The sequence below is a fragment of the Suncus etruscus genome, chromosome 12 (assembly GCF_024139225.1).
Source record: "Suncus etruscus isolate mSunEtr1 chromosome 12, mSunEtr1.pri.cur, whole genome shotgun sequence".
NCBI lineage: Eukaryota > Metazoa > Chordata > Mammalia > Eulipotyphla > Soricidae > Suncus > Suncus etruscus.
Window position 1 is genome coordinate 72,372,270 of NC_064859.1, and position 19,192 is coordinate 72,391,461.

Genomic DNA, 19,192 nt, shown 5'->3' on the forward strand with positions numbered 1-19,192 from the left:
AAGGAATTGAGGACATTAAGGACAATTAAGATTAGATTATATCCTTAGAAATGATATCAGAAATCTCATAAAAGCTACTATCAGTGCTGTAAACATAGTACAATGGTGGTTGCCTTATACATGACCAACTTGGATTCAATCGTAATGTTCCCCTAGCTATTTCATGAATAGTTTTTGAGCGGCAAAATTAGGAGTATACTCTAAATACTGCCATGTAGTCCCCAAACAAATCAAAACCCCCTATAAAAGCTCTGATAAGAGATCCCAGCTTTTTCCACAATGGGAGGATGCAATAAAAAGTCAATGATATGCAGCAAGTGGGTCCTCTCTAGACTGATTTGTATCTGTGACTTAAAGATGTTCTTTTCTAGGTGTGGGGACACAAAACCAATTCATAGCTGAGTTTCATTTGAAAAGCCATGTTCAGGAAAGAAAATAGATAACCCCATGTAGTTTAAGGCATGCTCTTAGGAAAATTAAGAGATGATAGGAGCTAATAGCATACAAGGAAATGGTTTCTGATCCAATAGTTCTAATTTGTCATTATTGTGTCACTTAGAACAACTTAAAATGTATTAATAAGATAAATATACTTGTAAATAAAAATTATAAATAAGTTATGTAATTAAAATATCTATTTTCATTAAGTCTTTAGAGTTTTGGAGGTCAGAGAGATAGTAAAATGATTATGGATCTATTATACATTTTATGTGTTCAGATTCAGTTTCCAGCGCCACCAGGAATGACTTCTGAACACAGGATCAGGAATATCCTCTGAGCATTGTCAAGTGAATGCACAAAGTCCAAGAATTCTTATTAGACAAAAATCCAAGAACTCTTACTATCTCCGCATAACATGACTCAATAATGTAGATATTTAGAATTAACCATAAAATGGTCAATGGAGTTAGTGCATGCTTTTCATGCATTAAAAATTCATGGGTTCAATACCTAGTACTGCATTGTCTTCCAAGCACTATCAAAACCTCTCAGTACCAGAAACCCCTGGTCTCTGTTGGATGTGATTTATAAATAAAAACACAATTTTTTGTTTTGTACATTTTTAACTAAAAATATGTCTCTCTTCTTTTCTAGTCATCAAGTATACATAAAAGAATTGTTTTTTTCTCCTGAAATCATAAGATAGACAATTAAACTCAAATTTAATTTTTAATCAACATTTAACATAAAGATAGTCTGCAAGACATTGAGTGACATACTAATGATAAGTAATAAAATATACAAAATTCATTTAACATTTTATTTTTTAAACCTGATGTTGAAGACAGCTAATCAAATAGAAAGTTAGACAAAAGTACCATTATATTGTACTATTGAATTTATAACTTTCTAGAAATTATTCTCTCGGAGTGGCACATTGTCTTCGAGAAATAACTCAAGGTTAGTTATGTCCTAATGATTATTCAAGAAGAGTGCAGGTAAAAATTTAGCTTAATATCTACTATTAAAATGAATATTTGTTTCCATATTTTGGCTCCATATTCAAAAGACAACTACTTGCTTTAAATTACATCATGGATTGTACCAAATTATTCATGCGTGTAATTAACATGGCTCCCAGTAAGACACGACTTGTGTTAAATGATTAAATTTTGGTGGAAAGCTTGAGAACTGGAAATATACTGTCCCGGTCTCACCTGAACAAACACGTGCCCTTATGATCCCCTCTTAAGTGATTGAGCCATCTTTGTCAACCAAGAATGGAAAATTCCACAGGGTGGTAGTGTCCATGTGATACAAACAGTTGCAGATGAAAACTAGGACAAAACCCAGTTAAAATTACATAGAAGTCATTTAGAAGCAGGACTAATACAATTTTCAGGATAGGAAAGACTGAACCAACCATATGGTCAAAGCGTGGAGGATCATGGTCACTGTCCAGGAATGGCAGTGCTGTTGTTTATTTATCATTGCCAATTGTGTTATGTATTATGTGTTATGTGGTTTAAAGTTGACTTACAAATAGTTGATGTTAAATTACTCTTTTCTTCTATCTAGTTCCCTAAAGTATCTACATATGGTTTCCAAACTTGACCTTTTCTTCTGAGATGTTAACACAGATGGAAAAATAAAGTATATTATAAAAGAAAAGAAATTACGCAAAAATGATCTTTGTTTTTTTCTGTTCAAGAACAGTAAATTTATATAAGGAAATATAATCATAAAGAAGATACCATTAGAATAAAGTTTAGTAATTTAACCTTTTAACAGTTGTTACCCTACCCCTATTCTTTGTGAAAGCTTACCTACAAGAAAAACCCTCCCATTTCTGGGAGGGGTCTTGGGGAGGTTACAAAAGGTTTGATCTCATGGGCTAAAGGGGATTTGCATGAATGCAGGATGGAGGAGGAAGCAGTAGGAGATCTCTGAGGGACAAGGTACATTGCAGGGCTGACTAAAGATTCAGCATAAATGGTTATGATAGGTCACACATGTTGGCTAGGGCATGAATAAAGCTGTTATTTTCTGAAGAAGCCTGCCTGCATGTGAGTTTTCTACCCGCCACTCTCCTGAACCCAGATACCCGCCAGCTGGAGGGAGTTGGAGCCACGTGACCTGAGAAGCCAGAGAAAGGCCCCTCCATTCATCCCATTACCATCCAGCTCCATCCAAAGGGCCCCTCAATTATTTAATTCAACAAACAGTAATGTAAATTCTTATTTATTTTGTTTGTTTGTTGGGAGGTCATACCTGGCAATGCTCAGGGTTTACTCTTAGCTCTGCACTTAGGATTCATTCCTGAAAATGCTTGGAGAATCATACGGGATCAGACTCAGATTGGCCATATAAATTTTACCCACTGTGCATTGTCTCTGGCCTCCTTATTTATTTTCATTAAATTAATTGATTTTTATCTTTGGGTTTTGGTTCAAGCTCTGGTGCTCAGGAATTTCTTCTGGTCCTCTCTTCAGGAAACACTCCTGATTGATGTTCAGGAGACCATGTGCTTTACTGAAGATCAAACCCAGGTCAACTGTTTATAGGTCAAAACCACCTTACTATACCATATCTTCTGCCTCAATAATATTTTTTTTATTTTAAAATACAATTTTTGTTTTTTTCACTTTCCTTTATTGTGGTTCCTATTCTTACACTGGATAAAGTGTTGGTACCTCACATTTAGTTGTAGTGCTCATACCCAGTTCCAAGAACTACAAGCAAATAGCAATGCATGGAGAATCTTAATTGGCTTGTGGGGCAAAACATGGAGCAAATCTTCAACTGCAGGCCTGCAAAAATGGTTCCAAGATGGATGCCTCTTAGGGCCAAAGTAACTCTGAGTTTCAATGGTCTATCACATTTATTATATTTATTTTTAATCTGTTTCAATAATACTAAATCATTTCTTTATAGATTTACTTTGAATACACCAATCCCACCAGCAAGGTGTCAATATTACTCTACCATGATTTCATGATTGCCCACCCCATGATTCCAATTAATTACTTTAGTTAGATTCTTGTTCTATTAATATTATCTGCTGGTTTGTTTCAATTTGAGATGACCTAATAACATTTTTTATTTATGTAATATAATGAAACATGATAATGAGCATGATTCTCTGTTAGTTGTCTTTTACTTTCTGAATCACTCCATTCAGATAAGCATTCTCTAAGTTTATCCAAACTGCAAGATTTCATTTTTTCTCATAGCCAAATAATAATTTATTGTGAACAGAAATCGAAAATTTTAAGCCATTCGTCTTTTGTTGGGCCCTAGAGTTATTTTCAGATCTTGACTATTGTGAATAATGATATGAATATACATAGATAAATGTTCATAATAAATGTGCATAAATCCTTTCAGATTAATGTTTTTATGTTCTTGAGGTAGATGTTCAGGAGTAGAATTGTTGGGTACTACAAAAGTTCTATTTTCTAATGTTTCAGGAAGTCTCAAGGTAAAGGCCCACTTTCTATTGTCAAATTCTCTGTTCAATGTTTAAAATAATTTCTACTGCTGAACAGAAGATAAAATTTTGTTTAAATCAGGAATGTGACACTTAACTATTTTGATTTTTCTATGACTTCCCTTTTACATTCTTTGTTTCTTTATATCAAGAAGAATATCTAGGTTCTGGAGAGATAGTTTAAGCGGTAAGACATGTGCCTTGCCCGCACTAGCCTAGGATGGACTGCTTTTCTATCCCCCGGCATCCCATAAGGTCCCCCAAGCCAGGAGCAATTTCTGAGTACATTGCCAGGAGTAACCCCTGATTGTCACAGGGTGCAACCCAAAAACCAAAATATTTTTTTTCATCATAAATAACATGCAACTATACTCATTATATATATTTATATACAATTCCTATACTATAAAATTTAAAATTCCATGGAATTAAATTATGTATACACAAACATGCATGGACTTAATCACATGCAGGTTTTATCCTGTAAGTAGTACATAGTAATGTAAGTAGTACATTATGTACTAGTACATTACATGTTGTAAGTAGTTCACTCCTATGTAGGGTACTCATATTAATATATACTGATAGGGTTATCAAATTAAAATGATCTTTTCTATGTCATGCCTCTGATAGCTGGGAGAGAATTGTGTGATAACTGCTTTTCCCCATGATGCATTTCCTCACACTTCCCCACACAGAGACTCATCTGCCACTTCCGCCCACCCAGCCAGCCTTGAGGAATCTTTTTGCTGCCGCTTATCCCTGTCAGCTTGACGTCTTTCTGTTCAATCACATTTTTAGCATTGTCTGCAAACTTGGAAATGACACGGCACACCCCCTCTTCCGGATTAATAAGCAAAAGAAGAAATAAAATTCATCTTTGCATGATTCTGTAAAACATTCATTTATTCTTAAATATTTTTAAAGAAACTTATTTTTAATGACCATGTAGATATTTTTCAGCTGTTTCATGATAAATTAAATTTGAGTAATTTTAGAATAAGATGTTTGTTAAAATACTTGCAAAGGAAAAATAAAATTATAGTGACAAAATATTGGAACTGAAAAATGTAATAGACTCTCAGATGAAAAGAAGTTCTTGAAGTAATACTACAATGGCCTATGATTAGATTAAAGAACACTGTTGAAGACAGAGATAGACTGGGGAAAGAGGAAAGGACAGAGCTGGAAATTGGAATGGAGAATGGGGAGAAAAAAAGACGTAGAGGGATACAGAGAAATAGAGGCAGGTAACAGTAGAAAGAAGTTAGGAGAGGTGAGAGGGTGAGAAGGAAGATACATAAAGACACACACACACACACACACACACACACATATAAATGAGAAAGAAAGAGACAGAGACAGAGGCAGAGAGAAAAGCTGCCTTCAGCTGCCTGCACCCCACAGATCTCATTCTCCCTCAACTTGACTCCACCTGATATCCAGGCTGCTAAAAACAGTTGCTTCTCCTCTTCCTCTTCTCCTCCTTTTTCTCCTTCTCCTCTGTTGTATCGCTGGTAGAAAACCAGAGTCCATCATAAGGCCTTCCTGGAAACCTTCCTTTTGCTATGATAATAGTTATTTTCTGCATAAATACCTCCTTCTTTACACAGAACCTTGGATACTGTTATCCTCCTACAGGAGCAATTTGTCTACTTCACCACCATCACTTGTTGTGATCCTTTCCAAGCTCAAATTTTAAAAAGCCTTTCCCCTTTGCCCCATTTAACCTCTATCTTGCACCTAACTTAGGGAACTGATAAATCTGAGTTTATATCAATAGTTTACCTAAAGTTATGACTTGTGAGCCTAGACTTACTATTGAAGCTTCTCAGAAAATTAATTATTCAGCATACCCCTGGGAATCCTTTAAAGTGAACAGAAAGTGGCCACAGACATCCCGCATACACACGTTGCACTTGAGGTTCTAATGCCTCCAAGAGGTGGTGTCATCTACCTTGGGAAATACTCATCTAGGGCACTAGTGGTATGAACTAGGAATTTCATCTGTAATCCACTCACCTGTCATGTGGCATCTGGTCACAACACCCTTCTCTGGAGGTCCTAATGCAAATGCACAGACTGCATGTAATTCAAATATAAATGACATTAATCCAGCTATTTCAGAAAACCATACTTACAATACCCCCATTACATGTTGGATTTATACAGAACAAAGGCCTTTGAAATTCTTTAAGACTAGAGGTTTTTCATCAGGAGCCACAAAACCACTAACTTAACCACCTTTAAGTTGTGGTTTGTTTATGTTTTATTTTCTGAATTTTCTACTCTCGGGAGCTTTCTGGATGGAGATTCTTGAACTATGTACATAACTTGAGTACATAACTGTAGGAAATTAAATATGGCTGCTTTTTCTTTTGAGCCAGAAAATGCATGTAAAAGTTTACCTTCCTAAAACACGGTTTTGGAAATCGATCCAATTATCAGATTGTACTATAAATAAAATTCATAAACTCAGTTTGTTTATCTTTTGGGGGGGTCACACCTGGCAGCTCTCAGAGGTTACTCCTGGCTCTATGCTCAGAAATCGCTCCTGGCAGGCTCAGGTTACCATATGGGATGTCGGGATTCAAACCACTGTTCTTCTGCATGCAAGGCAAACACCCTACCTCCATGCTATCTCTCTGGATCCAGTCTGTTCATCTTTAAAATGAGTTTAATAATGTCTTCAGACTTTTGTGCCAGTTTCTGATACATTAATGGTTGGCACAAATTGCCTGTTCTGAAATTGCCCTCATTGTGAGGTTCTATGCAATGACTGCAAGTACACTCAACTCTCCCTGTATTCTGGCAGCACATTCATCTAAAGACTCAACCAACTGTGAACCCAAAACATGCACTAGAAAAGTTATATCTGACCTGAGATGTACAGATATTTTTTCATCATTATGCCCTTCATAATGTAAAATAACAACTATTTTATAATGTTTATACTGTATTTGATATTCTGGGTTTATAGATATGATTTTAATTATATGGGAACTGTACATAGGCTATACAACTATGAGGTGTTTTTAAATAAGAGACTTGAACAGTAATAAGTGTTGTTATCTAGGAGAGTCCTGGACACAGTCCTCTTTCTATACTACTGTATGTCATCAAGAAGCTGCACATACTATCTTTAAAATATCATTACCACCAATAAGAAAATGCATTGGATTAGCAAAGGGTAGATAATGGTAAATTAATGATGCAGATAATGCAACTGCCCTCAAGATGTGACTAAAAAGTGGTAGAGTGAGAGCTCTAGAGGCCAACTGCCTGGCATCAGAGCTCGATCTCACTTACTGGATGGCTCCAAAAAAAGTGTTTCACACTAAACACCTTAGTTTCTACACCTATGAAATGATTCTAGCAACCACCATGTTATCACATGAATCAGGACAATGAATATTTGTGCAAGTGACTCTGAAGAGTGGTTAGCACCTGATAAATGCTATATACATGATTTTACATAAATCAAAAGCAGAAACTATAGGGAAGATTATAAATGCATTTTGCATAACTGCAGTGCAAGCTAGCATAAGAGGAAGTGTGTTAAGTGCTACCAAAGTAAAAGAAAGGGTAAGGAACAGGATTAAATAAGTCTCCTCAGTCTAATCATGAGGCATCTCACAATAGAGGTGTCCCTACATGGCAGGTCATGTCAGGACAGTCATAAGGGCCCAAGAAGGGGGAAAGGAAAAAAAGAGGTGTCAAAGGGAGGTTTTTCATGCAAAACTGGGGATCCGACTGACTCCTTGCTTCTCCTTTAATGACAGACTCTATTTGAATTTTTTGCTCTGAAACTTGAATTCAACAGGGAATGTTTGCTTGATTTGTGTTTCCTCTAAAAGAGAATTTGACTGAAGATAATGCTGGCATACCCCAAAGCTGCATGTCTGAAATATCTGCCAGTTCTATTCTTGAATATTGACATATGTCCACATTCTACAGAGGGATGCTTTTGGGATCTGATTAGAAATAAATGAAATCTAAGATGTGACCTAGGATGTCCTAGTACCCTGGAGCTAACAGTGCTTAGTTCTTATTCAAAGGAACCCAGTGGGACACAGGTATCAAATTACTTCTTCCAGATGTGCCCTTGCAAGCTGGGAATTCCATTGCAGCCTGGTTCTGTAGCTTCCTTCATTAGTTGCCAAGTTCAAAAACAAAATAAAAACAAAGCAAAAATAAATAAATAAATAAAAACAAATAAAAAGATAAAATTTGTGCTTGCTTAGATCAATCCACAGGTAGATTTAGACACAAATTCCTGTCTTGTATACTTGTTCCTTAAACAAGGGCTTTCTTGATTGGAAAAGTGATGATTTTATTTTATTTTATTTTTAGAAAAAAAAGTCACTGAGCACTGGATGCTGAGGACAGCTGGAGTGCGTGGGACGTGGAACGCTATTTTTTCCTCGCTGCTTTAGGAACCAAACAGATGGGTGGCTACTTGATTATATCTGGGGCCATGCATGTTGCCTTCCAGCTGTTGGTCACATGACTACATTTACTATGGCAAAGAGGAGAATTTCCCTTCTGTTTTCCATTTTGCTTTTGGTCCTCAGAATCCTGAATTTGTGTCCTGGACTGCTGAAAACACATCTGCCTAGTTCTCTCTGCATATTCAGTCACGGATGTTCGACAGGAAAATCATTCCCAAGCACCTTTGTACAATATGCCTAGGGACTTTGCAGGATTCACTTATCTTAATCAGACTCTGGATATTTAAAATAAAATCATTCAAAAAAATGAAGGCAAAATAAGAAAATATTATGACAGTGGTCCAGGGAGCTAACCAGAGCATTATGTTATTTTTTTCATATTTTGTGATATTTGTGGTACTTTTCAGAATCTAAATAAAGGTTGCACTGTCATAACCAAAATTAAAGTTTAAAATTACATTTAAAAAAGTAGAACAGGGTACTGTCTTTCCAGGGAAGACAAGCAGAAGTCTTGGGAATTTGGTTAAGAGTAAAGATACAAAATTATTTTTTTATTATTATTATTATTTTTTCTTTTTTGGTTTTTGGGCCACACCTGGCGGTGCTCAGGGGTTACTCCTGGCTGTCTGCTCAGAAATAGCTCCTGGCAGGCACGGGGGACCATATGGGACACTGGGATTCGAACCAACCACCTTTGGTCCTGGATCGGCTGCTGGCAAGGCAAACGCCGCTGTGCTATCTCTCCAGGCCCTATTATTATTATTATTATTACAAGAAAATCTCAATGATTTAGGATCTATCTAGATTACCACAAAGAAGCAAGTGTTGCTATAGTCACATAAGAATTTTTATTTCATTTCTCAGTACAATATAAAAATATTTCTTATACTGGGGCCAGGTATTTGGCTTAAAAGGCATGCAGAAGGCCCTGAATTTGATTCTGCTTCACCATGTGAATCCCTGAACACACTGGGTAAAGGCCTTGTGGCCCCAACACCTCTGTGCCTGAGCAGAGAACCATCAAGTCTACACAGGTAAAATGAGTATTGCTAGGACTGGTTTCTAGGCCCTCTGAGCATATTTCCTGAGAAGCTTTCCACAAAAGAAGTTACCTTTGTACAACATGGTAGCCTATTAAGTGTACAGTGGTAATAAACATAATAAAGCACATTATTTACCTTAGAAAATGGTAACCATGATCTAAATTGTTAGTAAAGTGGTGCTGATAGATATATTAGACATGGAGTTGTCAAAAAAAAACCTTCCATTTCTTTAAAAAAAAAAAAAAGTGCCAACAAGCTAGACACAATGAAGTGGGTTTTCCTGGAGATGTTTCTGATATATGATTTAACAAGTGATGAAAAGATAACACTTTAAATGAGCAAAAATGCTTTTCTCTTTGCAAAAGTCTCTAATCATGGCACAAATGTGATCTCATACAATCTTGGCCAGAGATTAAGTTCTGGAGCCTGGTTTGTTCTCTCAATGTAGATGATCACAAATAGACACAATAAATCACAACTGATAAGTTATAAAATATTTTCTATCAATAAAACATTTTTCAGAATGGACCCTCCCTTAACCCTTCTTCAGGGTTTTGGCACCAGCTGCTGCAAGAATTCAAACTTCCAGTTCCCAGGAAAGGTTTGTAGGGCCTTCCATTCCATTCTCAGTCTCCATTTTTACCATATAATCCTAGGCAGATCAGACCTAGCATTTTTTCCTTTTAGAAAATACACAGCCGCAAACCAAGAAGAACAAACCAATGACCTAGTTTGAAATATTTCTATCATACTTAAGTAACTTCCTTTGTCTAGAATAAATAACCTCTAAAACAGATATATCTCTAACCATCTCTTATTCAAATAGTTCAATAGACCAAATTTTCATAATAATTTTAATTTGACCAAAGTGCATTACATATCTTTCAAAGGAATATTTTAGGTACAATTAACATTGAATCAGGGAAATTCCCATCACCAAAGTTGTCCTTGCTTCATCCCCATTCCCAGCTTGCACCCCATATTTCCCACTCTTACCCCCCAGTCTGCTAGTATAAGTGGTCCCCTCTGTCTCTTCCTCTATACAAATAACAAAGTAGAGGAGAGCAAGATTAAGGAGACAATTCCATTTAAAATAGTATCAAAAAATATTAAATACCTAGAAATAGACCAATTTTTTTCAACACCCTGAAACTCCTCATTCCAACCCATCAAATGCAAAAAAATAGGGAAACTAAAGAAGATACTTGCAACTGGGAATATGGGGAGAAATCCTAGCAAATTTCCAAGTCCACCAAAATGCATAAGCCTTATAGATGAGGACCCAAAATCAGCATGTAATGTCTTAGCAGTACAAATCAAGGAATCACTAGCCTACAAAAGTAAAATATCTATAGATGGACAAATCAAAGAAGAACTCTATCAAAATATGAGAGAATCTATACACATGGAACTAAGGGAACTAAATAGCATGTTAGCAAAAACATTGTTCAGAATGATGACAATAGTAGGTCATGGTCAGTGCTTTCCCAGTAAGTTCTACAGCTCTTATTATGTTCAGTTGAAATGGGGGTTATTCTTTCTCTCTTATTTTTTTTTTACAAAACTCAGATTCTTTGTGTGGTTCAGAAGAAAAGGCTTGTGAGTAGGTACCTTGCAAGTAAGAAAAATTTATGTGCATTTTATTAATATCATTAGTAGAGTGTTCGAAGTTGGCATGCTCTCTAAGGCATATGATGCTTCTATATAGTCAACTTCTATCAAACAATAATTCTTTGTGTCCCCCATTACATTCCCACCTGTAAAAACAAGGTCACTGTACATCACATGCCCTTTGGCAGGTCTTTCAAATGTTTTTTTAACAAATCTTATTATCTCAGTTACATATCTCACTCTTTCTGAGAAATATATGATACCCCTTTGCTAAGTACTTACCTTATATAGGGAATTGAACTAATGTTGTTAACCATACAGATCAGTATGTTCTGATATTCTGGTCCAACCTCCATAGATTACATTAGGCAAACTTTCTCTTCCTAGCCATCTAGATTTTATCTTTGGCTTCTCTAGAGTCCCCAGAGGAAGGAAGCTTGAAGCCAATTTGGAGTTTTGTAAAAAACTTCTCCAGTGCAAGGCAGGTACTCTGGGGTGGGGGCAGACTTGATTTTACAAGTACATCTGTTCTGTTTATTTTTGCTTCTTTGCAGTATTATCAACTTCTGCTCCATATGGATGATCCATATTGTGCCTTGGTGAAATGATACCACATTATGCTTTTATGCCTTTATCATCAAACACTACTCATGAAAAAATCACCAGGTTTGCCTAGGTTCATCTGTTCAATTTATTTTTCCCAAACTTTATTTTGAATAAAACACCTACGGTAAATGTGATTTATGTAAATGAATAAAACCAAACTGTTATATAAGCTTTTTTGACATCATTCCGTCCCGTTCTGTCAGGGTGCCACTATACAAAATCTTCTGGCAGCATGTTTCCCATAGGATTAGATTATTTCTAAAATCGCAGAGCCAAAGAGATAAAACTATAATATACTTTCAAATGCTTTAATTTAATTTTTTTCTCTCCTCTCCCCAAGCTTCCCATATGGAGAAACTCCAATATTTTAAAAGAAGCTTTTACTTATGAGAATCTTACTGCACTATTCCAAGTGCCTGTAGCTACTCCTCTTTCTCATATGCTCTGCATTTCTCTATTTTTCTCACACCTCGCTCCCTGATTTTATTTAAAGAATGGCAATCCATCTTTCCTTCCCACCCCCTCTTCTTCTTTATTGTTATATTTTCTTGCTTTCGATTCCCTGGGACCTTGAATAGAAGGATTTTTATTCTCTCTGAGCCTGTGTTGGGGGCCAACTCCTATGCCCTGAATGTGCACACATTATCTTTCTTATTGCACACAGTGTACACCTCTGGGAGGTCTTCTTATCTCCACCAGGCAGATGGGACAGGAAGATGCAGGGAGCTTGCAATAGGGCCTGCCCAGCTCAAGGGCATACCGCTTGACTAACAACTATACCACTGAGCCTGCGCATGCCTAGCAATCTGGGAGGATAGATGTCTTTGCAGTTGTTATCCTGAGGACACAAACAGTCACCTTGTGCTACTGATGCCTTGGGCAGCGCACCATGTCTCCTTCTAGGGGAGCCACTTAGCACATGTGTACCTGGAAGAAATAGTATTGTTTCTATACAAGAGAAAGCTGAATCCCAGAGAGAGAGAGAGAGTCATGACCTTTCTAGAGTACATAACAAACACATGGATATGAATGAGATTTGCTTCTCTTTCTAGTATGTATTCCCTATAATCTAACCTCAATTGAGACCAATATATCTCCTTCAAAGAAGCAAGCTATTCACTAAATAATAATTTAGAAAGTAGTTTTAAAGCAAATAAATTGAATAAAATTAATAGCAAATATTTTCTTTGTGATAAACTCTTACTAAGTGATGTATACTACTAAAATATATGCCAAGCTATTATGAGAACATAAAAATAAAAATAAAATGAAAGTCTTTGTCTTATAAACAAATACAAACTAGTTTAGGTATCTTTGTGTTTGCATCCATAGTTGTTGGATGGTCTGAATGATACCAAGTATTGGACTTGCCTTACTATTGAGATATATGCAACCTCCCGTGGGGGACCCCCGACCCACGAGGGTGTGGAAATGAAGGTTGCTAGTTATTCGTGGGTTTGCCCGAGCAGAACCGACCTGTGAAGAAAAACTTGAGAAGTTAGTAAGAGAAGTCCTCAAGACAACACATGCTGTTCAAAAGGGAAGTTTATTGTCAGGGTGATCAGCTTTTAAGGACTGAAATACGTCAGAGGGTGTTACGGGTTCTCCACCAATTACAATTGCAAGCATTCATTAGCATAAGCTGGGGCAGGTAATAGGGAGGGGCAAAGAGGTAAACCTGAGCACATGTTTATACTAAAAGAGTTTATATTGAAAGCACAAGATCCAAACAGAGTCTTATAAATTTTACTCAGCAAGCATAAATAAAACATCAGCTGTAATCATAATAATCGTTTGCTAACACAAAGGCAAGTTGCTCTATATTTTCTTTCTGGCTGGATGTATTGGGCTGCTTTGAATTACTTTAGTATTTGTCTATTTCCTTTGTTCTCAGGGCATGGGCGCCTTTGGTCACATGGGTGACAAGATCAGGGATTACTGAGGTGTCCTTTGATCTAGGTTTCATCAACTAGGCTCCCCACGGATATACTCAACGGAATTTTTTGTTTTATGATTTTAGACCACCTTGTAATGCTTAGGGTAAGGTTACTACTGGCTATGCACTCAGAAATCGCTCCTGACTTGGGGGATCATATGAAACACCAGGGATTGAACCCAGATCCTTCCTGGATCAGCCGCATTCAAGGCAAACACCATACAGCTGCACTATCGTTCCAGCCCCTCAACTGGATTTTGTTTTGTTTTGCTTTGCTTTTTGGGGTCACGCCCGGCAGCGCTCAGGGGTTACTCCTGGCTCTCAGTTCAGAAATCGCTCCTGGCAGGCACTGGGGACCATATGGGAAGCCGGGATTTGAACCACCATCCTTCTGCATGCAAGGCAAATGCCTTACCTCCATGCTATCTTTCCGGCCCCTTAACTGAATTTTTTAAAGAGTTTTTCAGATAGTTTTTTAAATAAACTTCCAAGACAATGTTAAAATACTAAATATTTGAGTCCTGTGGGTCTCTTGAGGATTACACATCAGGAAAGATATTCTCACTACTACAGTATCTCAGAGACGGTAAATGCTCAGAAATATCTCTAAAAGTCATTCTTCATATTCCTGTTTTCCTAACACCCAAGAAGTATTTCCTTCAGAAACAGCAAGAAGTAATAAAGGATGTTTGAACTGACCAGAATTTGCAGATAGGTTGGTGTTTTCTATGAGCTAATACAATGGAAAATTAGCTCAGCTCTAAAAAAGAAAAAAGTATTCATAGGTCCATCAGACATAAACTGTACTGAATTGATTCAATGATAAAACAAAAAGTGGTCTTTGGTCAACAATTGTTTCATAGGCCTCTAGCATTATTGCTTATGACTCTCTTCATTTGCTCATAATCATGTTCAGCACCAGAGTTTGGGAGATTGATTTACTTTTTATATGTGAAAGCAGGACTATAATTCTTTTGTTTTCCCCAAGCCTCCTCCCTACTTCACACAAATATTTTGGCCATGTTTCTGCTATCGGGAAGGGATATTCTCTCAACTACCTGAAGCAGGATTTAAACAATTCCTCTGTAGCTCATCAATATCTTAAATAGGTGCTGTTTGACCAGCTACATGATCAATGTGTGACAATTACTAATACAACATCTTGCTTCATAGTCCTTCATTGTTTGAGTAGAAAGAGCTTTAACATATTGCACCAGAGAAAATTTTCTAGAACTTTCACCTTAATTTAAAGAAGCTATTGATGAGTAGGTGGCTAGAATTGGTCAAAGGCCAAATTTTGGGTGTAGGATAGACATTGACTTTCATTATAGCATTTTATATTATTATAAGACCATTTTTATTATTATGTTGTATATGTATGTATTCATTGTTTTATAGACAATAGTGTATGATAATAATCTTGTATATGTTCATTATTATGTCACATGTTTCTATTATGTAATTTTTATTATCATACTAATCATTTTTTGGGGGGGGTTTGGGTCACACCCGGCTGTCAGGGGTTACTCCTGGCTCTATGCTCAGAAATCGCCCCTGGCAGGCACGGGAGACCATCTGGGATGCCGGGATTCCAACCATAGTCCTTCTGCATGGAAGGCAAACGCCTTACCTCCATGCTATCTCACCGGCTATACTAATCTATTTTTATTATTGCTTTTACACAGCAAGATTTTCTATGTAGATCTTATGTTCTACCTACTTTGTTTTCTAGGTGGTACAGTGGGTGCTTGGAGAAGTCAGCAGTCTATTCAGTTGATCTAGCAATGCCTTAGTAGTCTTACAATTACACAGCCATTCCTTTCTCTTCTTGACTGATACTTTTTCAAAGGTATATCTAATTGCTTTGATTTTGGTGTCAAGCTTGTGAAAACAATATTTTTGACTAATTATTGAGCTTATTATTTTCCTAATAGCCTTGCAGAGGAATCTAAGAACTATTTATTCAGGCTGAGCCAGGAAGCAATGAACAAGCTCTGCTCTCACATTCAATTCAGAAGTTAAGGAATCAGCTGCATGTTTGTTTCCTGAGCAATGTCCCTCTGCAGGAATGGCAGGCATGCTTTCCTAGGTTTGGAAAAGTGAGACAGAGGAAGACAAAGACTTGCTCTCTCTCCATGAAACAAATCAACAAATGAAAGCACAAACAAAAATTATTATATAAGGAACATGAGTAATAGTAATAGTAATAGTAATAGTGATAGGGTAGGGTACTTGCTTTTCACCCTGAACGGTTCCTGAATAAAGAGACAGAAGGAACCTCTGAAACCACCAGATGTGGTCCCAAAGCAAATATAAACAAACAAACGAACAAATAAATGTTACAGTGGATAAGATGTGATACAAAAACAGAAATTTTGGGGTTGTTATTTAACCTTGATAACAATGTTTCTTGAAATAAATGAATATGGGCAAGTCTATTAAGCCAGTTCTTTGGACAGTTATATAGATTAATGTACTCAAAATACCACCCAAGTTTTCCAACATTCTGAAGAATTTCAAAACTGCAAGGTACATTTATTCCCTTGCTTAAGTGGTTCAATCTCACTCCTGTTCATCCATATTTCCCTCTCAATTCAGTAGTGACCAAAACTGCTTTGACTTCCAAACAGGAATCCCAGCTTGTAGAATTATCCTTTTTACAAACCCATTTACCTATAAAAGTCATTCTTTTTATATATAATAAAATGAATATATTTTATATAGTTGATCATATACATTTGTTTCCAGATAAGTGAAAGCAAAACTATTGAAAAAATAGAAAGAAAAATAAAATAAAAAAGAAAGAAAGAAAAAGAAGAGAGAAAGAACTATAAAAAGCACATTTGTGAAAATTATTGTATATTCAATGAAGACATTCATAAAATGGGAGGAGGTTTAGTAAGCTCTTGTTAGCTGTCTATTCTATTAAGTTGGGGTGTTCCTTTAGGAATGACAGCATCAAACAAATATAGTTGTCAAGAAATTTAAAGCAATATTACTGATACTATGACTTTTAGTGGCATGCACTCAGCTGCCAGGTCTTATAGAAGAAGGAAGAGGGGCCAGAGGGGTGGTGCTAGAGTAAGGTGTCTGCCTTGCAAGTGCTAGCCAAGGAAGGACCGCGGTTCAATCCCCCAGCGTCCCATATGGTCCTCCCAAGCCAGGGGCAATTTCTGAGCGCTTAGCCAGGAGTAACCACTGAGCATCAAACTGGTGTGGCCCAAACAAACAAACAAACAAAAAAAATAGAAGAAGGAAGATATGGGAGCCCTGATGATATCAGCCCCCAAATCAGCGTACCTGATGTGTGGTCAGATTGGTATTTCTAAAGGGAGTTATAGAAGGCCAGTGATGAGGCAGGGCCATGATTTTGGGAAATGGAGGCAGCAAACGTGCTTTGGCAGGGATGGGGTTGGCCACCTTCTCCTGAGATGACCAGCTTTCTACTGTGTGAGCCATTGTAACCATAATCTTCGTAATTTAGTTTATATCTCATTCAAGAAAAGGGAATCTATGGAGCTGGCTGCGGTCAAACATGGTGACTGTTGTTTTTTTTTTTTTTTTCAGAAAGTCATTTTTAATTCTGCCAAGGCTTAGAAATTATGAACAAAATTTCTATGAACATCAGGATGTAGACTTTTTGTGTTGACCTACATTTTCAACTTAGTTATATAAGCACCAAGTGGTAAGAATGCTATATTATATGGTAAGCATATAATTTTGGGTTTTGTTTTTGTTTTAGGGCCACACCCAGTGCTGCTCAGTGTACAGTAGAGTACTCCTGGATCTTCACTCAAAACTTATTTTTCATGGTGCTCAGAAGATAGTATATGAAATGTAAGGGATTAAACCCAGTTTGCCACATTCAAGGTAAATGCCCTATCCACTGTACTATTGCTACAACCCCAATAAGAGTATAAATTATTTTTAAATGCTTAAATGCCTTCCAAAGCTTTTGTTTGTTTGTTTGTTTGTTTTGTTTTGGAATTTTTGATCTACACCTGGTGACACTCAGGAGTTACTACTGGCTATGAGCTCAGAAATCGCTCCCAGCTCGGGTATGGGACACCAGGGATAAAACCCAGGTCTGTCCTTTGTCAGCCATGTGCAAGGCAAATGACCTACTGCTGCGTTATCACTCCGGCCTCTTGTTTTTGTTTTCATCAGTCCAATATTTTTATTTTTGTGAGCTTTCTTTTATCTGTTCATTATTTACAGGTGTCTTATTTATTCTTTCATTATTTGATGATGTAGGTGTACCTATCTGAGACCCGCCCATTTCTGGGAGGGGTCTTGGGAACTGAATATTAGGTGTGACCTTACCTGCAAGACCCCGCCCATTCCTGGGAGGGGTCTTGGAATAGGTAGGTAAGCCTTGGAGCCAGGGGATTAGGGGCGTTTGCCCTGCTGGGCTCTCTAGCTTTTGGGTCTCGGCGTTCTGGTCTTTGACCAGCATGGAGCCCAAAGGGAAGATGGCTGAAAGGAGTTAAGAGGCAGGGCTAGCAAAGAATGGCTGTGCTTGAAAGATTATGATAGAAACCACACATGTGGTGGATAGGGATGAATAAAGTTGATGCTTCCTGATGCTTGTCTCTGCATGAGTCTGATTCCGCCATTCACCTGGGCCTGGGACCCGCCGGCTGGATGGGGGTTGCGGAGCCACATGGCCTGGGATGGCATCCACCACCATCCAGCCCCATAGTTAATTATTTGATTCAACAGATGATTTTCCATATTTTCTCCTATAATAATTTTTAGTTTAATTCTACTGTGATCTAAGAGAAATCATCGCATTCTTTCTATTTCTTTTTTTATAATTATCTTTATTTAAACACCGTGATTACAAACATGATTATAGTTGTATGATTACAGTCATGTAAAGAACACCTCCCTTCACCAGTGCAACATTCCCACCACCAATTTCCCAGATCTCCCTCCTCCCCACCCCCTTACACCTGTACTCGAGACAGGCTTTCTACTTCCCTCATTCATTCACATTGTTATGATAGTTTTCAGTGTAGTCCTCTCTCTAACTGCACTCATCACTCTGTGTGATGAGTTTCATGTCTTGAGCTGCACCTACCAGCCCTTATATCTCTTATCTCTGAGATACTGTTAAAAATGTCTTTCATTTTTCTTAAAGCCCATAGATGAGTGAAACCATTCTGCATCTTTCTCTCTCCCTCTGACTTAATTCACTCAGCATAATAAATTCCATGTACATCCATGTATAGGAAAATTTCATGACTTCATCTCTCCTGATGGCTGCATAGTATTCCATTGTGTATATGTACCACAGTTTCTTTAGCCATTCATCTGTTGAAAGGCATCTGGTTGTTTCCAGAGTCTGGCTATTGTAAATAGTGATGCAATGAATATAGAAGTAAGGAAGGGATTTTTGTATTGTATTTTTGTGTTCCTTGGGTATATTCCTAAGAGTGGTATAGCTGGATCATATGGAAGCTCAATTTCCAGTTTGTGAAGGAATCTCTTTCTATTTCTTTTTAAGAATATGGTGATTTGTAGTCCAGCAAAGGTCAACCCTAGCAAATGTTTCATGCATATTTTTAGTTTGAAAATGATATGTTGAGATGTAATTAAGAGACAGTGAGCA